This window comes from Rosa rugosa, chromosome 2 (genome assembly GCF_958449725.1).
Source record: "Rosa rugosa chromosome 2, drRosRugo1.1, whole genome shotgun sequence".
Taxonomy (NCBI): domain Eukaryota; kingdom Viridiplantae; phylum Streptophyta; class Magnoliopsida; order Rosales; family Rosaceae; genus Rosa; species Rosa rugosa.
Window position 1 is genome coordinate 34,271,810 of NC_084821.1, and position 10,498 is coordinate 34,282,307.

The 10,498-nt window shown below is 36.5% G+C and overlaps 1 pseudogene; it reads left to right on the forward strand.

Moving 5' to 3' along the window:
* Positions 1–1,115: 1,115 nt before the first annotated feature.
* On the forward strand, positions 1,116–5,831 carry LOC133734196 (cyclic nucleotide-gated ion channel 1-like; annotated as a pseudogene).
* Positions 5,832–10,498: the final 4,667 nt, after the last annotated feature.

Below are 10,498 nucleotides of genomic sequence, written 5' to 3' on the forward strand. Positions count from 1 at the left end.
GTAATTGTACCTACAATACAAGAATTAAGCTAATCTCCAAACTAAATCTTATTTAAGTAATTTATTTTTATTTATTTTGTAGTAAATAAGTGGAGTTGCAGAAATCAGACAAAATGGTGTGGAATTGTACAAATTCGGAGTTTCAGATAAAAGGACAAAAAGTTAACACTGAGTCAACTACGGTGGATGCCGTAAAAGAAGTGAAATTCCATTGTCTCTAAACATATATGCGGAAGTGCATTGAGAAAAGAAGAAGAAGAGAAAGGAAAAAAGGAAAAAAGGAAAAAAGAAAAAAAGACAAAAGGAAATGAATCATGATGCATGGATGATTGATTAATTAAACATGTTTGGGCCATATATGCTGCACATGTTCCCCATTTCAACTAACCAAAAATCTCATCAGCTATTCACACGTGACCTTTTTCTTATCCCATTTCCTCACTTCTTCTTGATCCACCGAGACGACATATATATTACCCTTATAATCGCTTCAAGTGGGAGAGACAACAGTAGCCGCACCACCAAAACAGAGAAAGGGCTGCCCTCTTTTCATCCTTCCCCACCATTTTTCATATTTTCTTTAGTTTTATTTTAAGAATTTAAAGAATTACTCACCCAAAACTTTAAGGATTCATCAAAGATTTCTACCTCTACAAGATTTAAGACTTGGTAATTGTGGGAGTTGTAATTCAAGATTAGTCATGCTAGTTTTTTAGCTATTTGTGACTATTCTTGTTTTCTCTTTGAATTTTGTAATCATGATATCTATGATTATGAGTTGTGAGTAATTTTCTTGTTGGGGGTTAGAGTTGTGTGCCCTAGCCCAAATTTTGTGTAAAAGATGCTTATTTTAATATAATGATGCAATTTTCATACGATTGATGCTTATATCTATTTGAGTAATTAAATTGAGAAGGTGCTGACGTTTTTTGTATTTTATTTTAAAGGGAGGTGCTGACGTTTATAGACCCATGTCACAATTTTTGTGTTTTCTCGTCTGTGGACAAGAATGCGCCACGTCAGCACTTCCAGACACATCTTTAATTATTAGCACATACAATAATTCTAATCCAATTATTGAGCACAATTGAGCTAGATGCATGTAATTAAGTCTATAAATTGAATCTGAACAAGCAGTTTCTACTTCACCCTAGGCTACTACTAGTTTAAAGTTTTGATCTCAAATATTGATATATGCTGTTCTTTGCTTTACAAATCTCGCCCTCCTCTTCCAGATTGCTTGGTAACGAGTTTAAAACAACACTACTGAGGTACGCAAGTTTTCTCTGTCTAGCTGTTTCTCTATCCTGGCTCGTACAGTTGTACCTTTAATTAGTTCCTTTTTTTTCTTTTTTTTTTTTGTCAAAGTATCCTTTGTTCCAGTCTACTTGTCCGCAGCGTGAACCTGCCATAAAACATGTATTTTCAGTCACAAGTTAATTTTGATGTAAATAGTAGAAATCTTTCTGTATTACTACTTGTATAGCATATTTCCTGTGAAGAAGGTTGTGCTTCACCTAGTTACATCGTTGATTGTTTTTTTCTTTTCATTTTAATTTTTCGTTTCTCTGATTTCTACTTGTTCCATTGCATGTCAAATGAAGAAACTATACTCGGAATATTGTTGACGTTATTTGCTAATCATTTTTAGTTTCTATAATACTGATATTTCAGGACCACGTTCTAAATAATTGTGACTTCAAGAATTGGCTCTATACAGCGGGAAAAAAACAAACAAAACAAAAACACCCTTACATCGTACCTAAAAGTCATAAATGATGAGTAATTTGAAGAACCCGGAAGAGCCCATATATAACTCGAGGTTAGTTTTATTGATACAAATTTTCAGTCATATCCTTATTTGTAATAAAAAAATAAGAAGAATTCCTCTATGGTATATGTATAAAAGTAATTTTTTCTTCACATTAGGCAATGAGTAGCTTTTTCCCATTACTATTTTGATTTTTTTTTTTGTTATCTTAAAAGGGCAATATGGGAAGGTTGACCAATGTCGGGAAACAATTCTCTTGATAGTAGTATAATTTGGAGTTTTATCACTATTTAGGGTAAAGCTATGGTATGTCGACATATCTTATTTTATGTAATATTTACCACTTTAAAGATTCATGATAACTAGGAAAAAGTCATCATTAAGGTAAATACGATCTTTGTTAGAGTCAAGTATGTAATTGGAAAAAAAGTCCTCATTAAGGTAAATAAAGTCCTCATACAATAAAGTATGTACTCATTTGAGTAATTAAGTCCTAAAAATGGTAATAGTAATAGATTTTATTTGAGTAATTAAGTTCTCAAGTGATAATTGTATGTATGTCATATATTAACATATTGTAAAATTTCCATACTATTTAATACCTTTTGAGTTTGAGAATACCTAACAAATATGTTTCGTTCTTTTTTAGCCAATAAACCAAATATACTTTAATTTGCTCTTTCAGAAATAACAATCTTAGAATTCAAAGCTCCGTATCTGGTGTCATTGAGGAACCTGCACCATCACACCCGAGAAAAACTGAAACGAGAGAGACTAAAGGACTTCTTGCAAATTTGAAATCACACTGGAGTATCATACTTACAATTTCATGTGTGATTGCAGTCTTAGTGGATCCATTGTTCTTTTACCTTCCAATAATTGATGAGAAAAAGAAGTGCATTGGAATGGACACAATATTGAGGAATGTGGCACTTATTTTCCGATCACTCACCGATATCGGTTTCATAGTAAATATTATACATAAAATTCATGAAGCTGTGGAAAAACCAAGAGAAGATAGTCTTCCAAACATTCAAAAAAGGACTGCTAAGTCAAGGTCGTGGCACACTATCTTAATCGACTTTTTGGCTGTTCTTCCAATCCCCCAAGTAAGAAAAATTTAAATTTAGAATAGCTATCTTATATTTATTCTTCTTCTTCTTCTTCTTAAAATAGTTATCTTATATATGCATATGTACTTCTGACCCCAGCTTACTTATTTTGTCCAGGTGATAATAGTAGCTCTTAGAAGCTCTAGATATTTGGATAAAAGAAAGATTCTAAACTTTCTTCTTCTCGCTCAGTATCTGCCAAGGGTTTATCGAATGCGTCATTCGTCTAAACAACTTAGACAAAAGACTGGAATATGGGTTAAAGGTTCATTCTTTATTTTCTTGTACATCCTTGCGAGCCATGTAAGTCTTATTTTTAATTGTTCTCCATGGTACTTAATTAATAGTTACGAGTTCTCTTAAAAAAAAAAAAAAGGAATTGCCAACTTTTACTAATTGTGCCAATTTAATGAGAGGGGGTTGTTATTAATTTCTTGAGAAAAATGTCGTACCATTAAACTAAATGCCAGAGTTTGTAACCAACACATGCACTTTTTTTTTTTCACACTTTATTATATCAAATTGTCCACAATACCCCGTATACAAAAGTACAATACTCATAACGAAAACAGATATCAACTGAAATTTAAAGAATAAATCTTTTGACAATTGGACCTAGATAAGCATGCAAGGATTGCATGTGAATTGGCTAGTTACGGTCGAGATTGTTCTTCCCTGCAAGTTGATAAATTACGTATCTACTCTTTATTTGTAGTTTACTGATATTACTTGTTCATTAAGATTATTAATTATACCAAAATTTTATGCTGACTCAATATTTTGTGGTTTAGGTACTTGGAGCCTTTTGGTATTATTTTTCTATTCAACAGGAGATATCTTGTTGGCACCGGGCGTGCAAAAAGCATGATGGAGTAAAATGTAATTTTCACTGCCATGAAAACATGACTTCAAGAGATGTGACATTCATCAATTCTATAGATAAATATTGCCTTGTAGATGTTCCGGCAAATGAAACTGCACCATTTGATTTTGGAATCTTTCTTGATTCTCTTAAGAATAATAACACGGCATCAATAAAATTTCCAAAGAAGTTTTTATACTCTTTTTGGTGGGGACTTCGAAATCTAAGGTATGTCTTATACATTGAAAGTCAATATGCTTTTTTTTTTTTATTCTTTTTTTTTAATATCTCCATTTGTTAATTTTCAATAATAATTACTTTAATCTTAGACAACGTTATTGTTAAATCAAAATATACCACAAAAGAAGTTAATATTCGAGTAATTTTCACATTCCACAATGATCATAGCACAAAAACCATTCTATAGACTACCAAGCTTGAAAAGTAGTAATATGTCTTCGGCCAATATAATATCCTTAACTGCTCGCTACAGAGAACGACAGTACGTGTTGCTTGGTCCTTTATTTATATTCTTATTCTATCTCTCGCAGTAATTTTGGCACAAATTTGGAAACAAGTACTGATGTGTGGGAAAACTGCTTTGCAATTCTGATTTCAATCATTGGCCTGCTGTTATTCTTATATCTCATTGGAAAAGTACAGGTTGGTTTTCAAATTCCTTTAACTCCAGGCCTAGCCTGGTTCATCCAATTGTGTGAAGTGGTTTGTAGATCATAAGGGTAAACTGTTCTCTTGTTTGATGATATATACTCTGATCAAGCTTATTGCTTATCTTGAAACAGACATTTATTTCGATGCAAACTGCGAAATCTGAGGAGAGAAATAGAAAATTCAAATCAAAAGAGAGAAGGAAAAAAATTCAAATCAAAAGAGCTAGATATAGAAATGTGGATGATAAGAAATGGCCGGTCTCAATAGAGATATGAAGAAAGACATCAGAGTAAATATACATGAAAAGTGGGAAGAAATACGAGAAGCAAATATAGAGAATCTCTTACTCTATTCTTCCCGTGCAATCTCGGAAAAATCTTAAACAATCTCTTTGCATGGAAGTGCCGAGCAAGGTACGTACCTAGCTCCAATCTCCAATCTATTTTTACATATTGTATATTAAACGAAAGTACTAAATAACAGAAGGATTTTGATCCTTGGATTACAAGTCAAAGACTCAAAGAGAATAACACTTATTGTGTACGTGTTCTATATAGGTGCCAAAGCTTAAAACTCTGAACGGTGAAGCTTTGACATTGATCTGCGAACGTCTGAAGCCAGTGGTCTATCAGGATAATAGCTTTGTTTTCCAAGAAGGAGAACCATTGATCGCATTCTCTTCATTACAGAAGGCTTAATATGGACATACCAGGCGGCAGGCACTACTGATAGTAGTACGTAGCACTAGTCAAAATGCATGGAAAAGGAAAAACAGGTTTCAGTTTTCTTGAGAAAGGTGGATTTTACGGAGACGATCAACTTCTGAGTTGGGCTTTAGCATCACACAAGAATGATATTTCCTTTAGTAACCTTCCAATCTCCAAAGTGAATGTGAAATGCCATGCAAAAGTAGAAGGCCTAGGCTTTGTAGGCTTTGTACGCATGGCCAAGGACTTGAAAACTGTAGTCTCCGCTAATTACAAAGTTTATTGGGGTTTCCACGATTCTTCTCAGGAAAGAGAGGAGGCAGCAATTCAGGCCATAAAGAAAGTACGGGTTCGTCGTAACAAAGATAGACCAGAGGGAAATCCAATGATGTCACTCCCAGCTGGGCCACTGGCTACAATAGTTGATGCTGATGAGAACTCGATCGCCAACAACATCAAGGAAGGATTTGTAGGAAACTGTGAAGTTGAGTACCCTCAGCTAGTTGTGCACTGCCTTGTTGCATGCGTTACAAGCCAACTAGCTATATATATATATATATATATATATATTGTGTGCGCGCGCGCTTGTGTTTGTGTCTCGTATTGTTTTAAGTTGAGCAATACTCTATGTGATATTGCGGTTGTATAATGATACCACTGCTTAATGCTTATTCAATCGGAATTAATGTTTGCATTTTGACCAGTACCATGTAAAGGATGTATTATCTTCTTTCTTTTTCTTTTGAACAATTGATATGTATCTTGTCAATGCAGTCAGATCTAGTCCTCTTCCAGCTAGGGAGGCTAGCTAGGCCTATTTTAATTTAAGATTTCCCATGGCCGCCTCTCATGAAAACTAACGCGGACATTTATAATAAAATTAAGTGAAAATGTCCATTTACCTAAATTTAAGCAACACTAACCCCAATTATCCAAACAACTTATGAGATTGCCCACTTACTCAATAATTTACATATTTTTTGCCCTAATACCTAATTAAGTATTTTTTTATTGTTTTCTATTTATTTTTAAGATAATTTTGTTCTCTCCCTCTTTATCACTTAGAGAGAGAGTCATCGGAGACTTCGCTGGACTTCGGTGGCCGGATTCCGGCAACCTGTCACTGGAATCCCGTGGTCGGACCGGTGACCGGAATCCGGCGTCTAATTTTATTGCCCCCAATAATCTTATTATTACCCCCCAATAATATTTTTACTGCCCCCCAATGATCTTATATTGCCTTCCAATAATGTTTTTATTGCCCACTAATGATCTTATTATTGCCCAACCAAATCATAATAAACAAAACAATCACTACTAGCAACATCTCATATTGAAATCGGCCAATTTTTCGGAGAAACAAACCACCGCAACAACATGGACGACGTTAGAGGAGCTCCTCCTTGCTTGCGCTGTCCGCCGCTACGACACTCATAGCTGGGACTCCAACGTCACCACCTAATTCCTCAAGCGCAGTTCCAACCTCCATCGCCTCACTCCTTAGATATGCAAACGCAAGTTCCACGACCACTGACGCCGCTTCAACCACCTCAAAGACGCTGTTTGAAACGATGACGACGCCGACGACGCATCCTCCCCTATTCCATCGGTCGATCGTCCGCGGTTGCTTAGATCAGAGAGAGAGAGAGATGCTTTGTAATTTTTTAATTATTTGGAGGTTAAAATTGTCTTTTAGTCTTTAAACTGGATAAGTGGGCACACTAATCTCTTAATGGAGTACATGAGTTCTTGTTAGCTCAAATTTCGGCATTTGGTCAAGAACCCTAAAATTAACCATATAGAGATACTATTTAAGGACTCTTAGTTTGTGTGTCTGGCCCAAATTCTAATTACTTGTTCAAGTTAGTGAGCCCCAAAAATTTATTTATCGAGTTTAATTGAGATTGATCGATAATTATTTTACGATCATGTTAATTATTAGTTAGCTCGAGAATCTTTTTCGGAATTTTTCACAAGGTGAAATTCTAGGTTTAAGAATTTGATAATTAATGACATGACACGGTGAGTTCGTGGGAACTTACGGGGAATTTTTCAGATACCCGAGCTATTTTTAGTAATTTTTGAAAGTTTCAGAATTAAAGAAATTATAAATAAAAAAATAGAAATCAAGTGGTGTAATGTGGACTGTCGAAATCCTCCGCCACTTGATCTGAACTGTTGAAATCGAGTACATAAAGGCTAGGGTGAGGTCAGCTCACCAGATCACACCAGAACCTTCTCGACTCTTCGACCCGGATCGACGTCCCGGCGACCAGGCGATTGGATCCTACCGGAACTTCACCGTCGGGAAATTTAACGGCGGCACACTAGTGCCGTTCGAATCCTCTCGTCGTCGCTGTCTTTCCTATGGCCTTGGATCATCCTTACGTGGAGCGAGGAGAGAGAATCAAAGCTCAAAAGGTCCGAGCTTTCTCCACCAATGGTTCTGCAACTTCTGGCGAACTTCGAGGCTGTATGACATATCGAAATTGATCCTCTTTTTGTGCTCTACAGGTTCATATAATTGGTTTTCCATTTTGGTTAAGTTTTGATCCAGGGCAGGCAGCAGCCGCCTCAGGCCACCACTCTCCGACAGGCCTCCGCAAAGTTTTTTATTTTTTTATTTTTTATTTTTTTAATTTTACATATATTCGTTTATGATTATATAATTTGTTTTCGCATCCCTATTACAATGCAGCCACGCTAGCGCAGTGGTAACATAGATGTGCTGTTGTTTGCAGCATCAAGGTTCGAAACACAGTGGCCTATTTTTTGTCTTTTTTTTTTCTTTTTCTTAATTAGTTTAATTGCACTTTTTTGTCTTTTTTTTTTTTTTTGGTCTTAGTTTCTTTGCAATTAAACTTTTTTGTTCCTTCTTTTTCCAGCTTCTATGGAAAGAATATTTTGAAATTGAATATTAATGTACTTGCCCTTGTTTCATTGGTTTCTTTTGTAGTTAAATATATATATATATATATTTTTTTTTTTTTTTTTGAAAGATGAGAAATTTTATTAATTCATACGAATAACATCGTACACTAGGGCATCCAGGATGAAATCCGGAGCATGTGTGAACCAATCCTGATGAAGGTTCGAATCAAAACTAATGCTAGCAAGTCTATGAGCTACACGATTTCCATCTCTTCTAACATGGTGCAAAGAAATAGTAGGACATTGAACTAGAAGCCCCTTGATATCAGCAACTAGAGGACTCAAAGGAGATAGGTCACCAACTGAGGAGGAAATCGCATGGACCGCAAGCAAACAATCACTTTCCAGTTCAGCTTGTAAGTAACCATGCTGCTGCATGAATCGAAGACCTTGTTGTATAGCTAGTAATTCAACATGTAGGGGAGAACTGACAAAGTCCTGTCTATAACAAAAGGCTGCAACAAAGGTGCCCATAGAATTACGTAAGACCCCCCCAACTCCTCCATGCTGAACATTAGATAAAAATGAGCCATCCACATTCATTTTCAGTAACTCACCACGAGGGGGAATCCATTTCTTAGTCACTGCATGTTTTGGACTACTAGAATGGTCTCTAGATTGCGTAGCCCTTAGGTACTCCTCATACCAAGCCATGGCAGAAGCAATTAGCATGGAGTTGTATTTCTCCTTATCATTCCACAATTTGTCATTACGGTTCTTCCAAATGCTCCAGAGAATAATCAACAGTTTATCAAATACATGAGAAGGAAGAGAGAGTACCCGTTCCAGCAGCCATTCTTTCAAATTAAAGGCCGGAGTGACATAGATTGGAATTGAGAAAGGAGGTGACTGTAGGATAGATTTGGCAATAGCACAGTCACATAAAACATGACCAATAGACTCATAAGGAGCTGAACAAAGAACACAATGCAGATCACCAGTGTAACCTTTAGTACTTAAAGCTGCTCGAGTTGGAAGTATGTTGTGGCAAGCCCTCCAACCAAAGATAGCTACTTTACTGGGCACTTTAGCCTTCCAAAGAGCCTTCCATAGCGGTGCATAGGGATCTCCAGAAGAGGTAGAAGCAGAATAGGTCCCCATAGACAACTCCCTAGCCACTCTGTAAGCTGACTTAACTGAGAAGAAACCTTTTGGTTCTAATTTCCATGCAAAACGATCAGTGTTAAAGCGTCTGCTTAGAGGAAGACACATAACTTGAGCAGCTACATCTGTAGGGAAACATAGATGAACAGCAGCCACATTCCAAGAGCATGAATTGTGATCGATCAAATCAGCAACTAACTCAAAGATAGTATCCTCAGGTTTATTCAATAAATGGGGAGGAGTATTTGGAATCCAATTATCCTCCCAAATACTAACCTTGGTGCCAGTTCCAATTTTCCAATACAAACCAGCTTGTAAAACTGAACGAGCTTCCAAAATACTTCTCCAAGAAAATGAGGGTCTGTCACCCATATCAGCAGTGAGAAAGGTACCATGGGGGTAGTAAACAGCTTTGAGGACCTGAGCAACTAATGAGTCTGGGTTGGATATCAACCTCCAACCCTGCTTGGCTAGCATGGAAAGATTATGGGCATGTAAATGCTTAAAGCGCATACCTCCCTCTTCTTTAGGTAGACACATTCTCTCCCAAGACCGCCAATGGATTTTTTTCTTCTGATCAGTACTCCCCCAGAAGAAATCAGCGCACAATTGTTGTAAATCATCACATAAGGATTTTGGCAACATATAGCAACTCATAGCATAGGTTGGAATTGTCTGAGCAACAGCTTTGATCAAAACTTCTTTACCTCCAGCACTCAATAGCTTGGAGCGCCAACTAATAAGTTTTTTAGTTAACCTCTCCTTTAGATAAGCAAAGATAGCCACTTTAGAATGCCCTATATGAATAGGCAAACCTAAATAGAGACCATGCTCAGAAACACATTGCACTCCAAGGATGTCTGCCAATTGAGATTGAGTTTGGGAGTCAACATTACCACTGAACACAACACTAGACTTATGCAGATTAATTTGTTGACCTGAGGCTCTAGCGTAGACATTGAGAATCTGTTTAAACTGAGTACATTCATTGGTAGTAGATTCCCCAAAAATAAAGCTATCATCAGCAAATAGCAAGTGATGAAGAGTAGGAGCAGAGGGAGACATAGACAAACCTTTGATTGTACCATGTTGAACTGAGGAGGAAATCAAGGCTGATAAGCCTTCAGCACAAAGTATAAAAAGGTATGGAGACAAAGGATCTCCTTGCCTAATTCCCCTTGTAGGTAGAATGAAACCTGTAGGTGCACCATTGATTAGAATGGAATAACTAACAGATTTGATGATTGCCATAACCACATCAACCCATCTGCTACAAAAACCCAACCTCAATAACACTGCCTCAAGGTAAGACCATTCTAGTCTGTCATAAGCTTTGCTT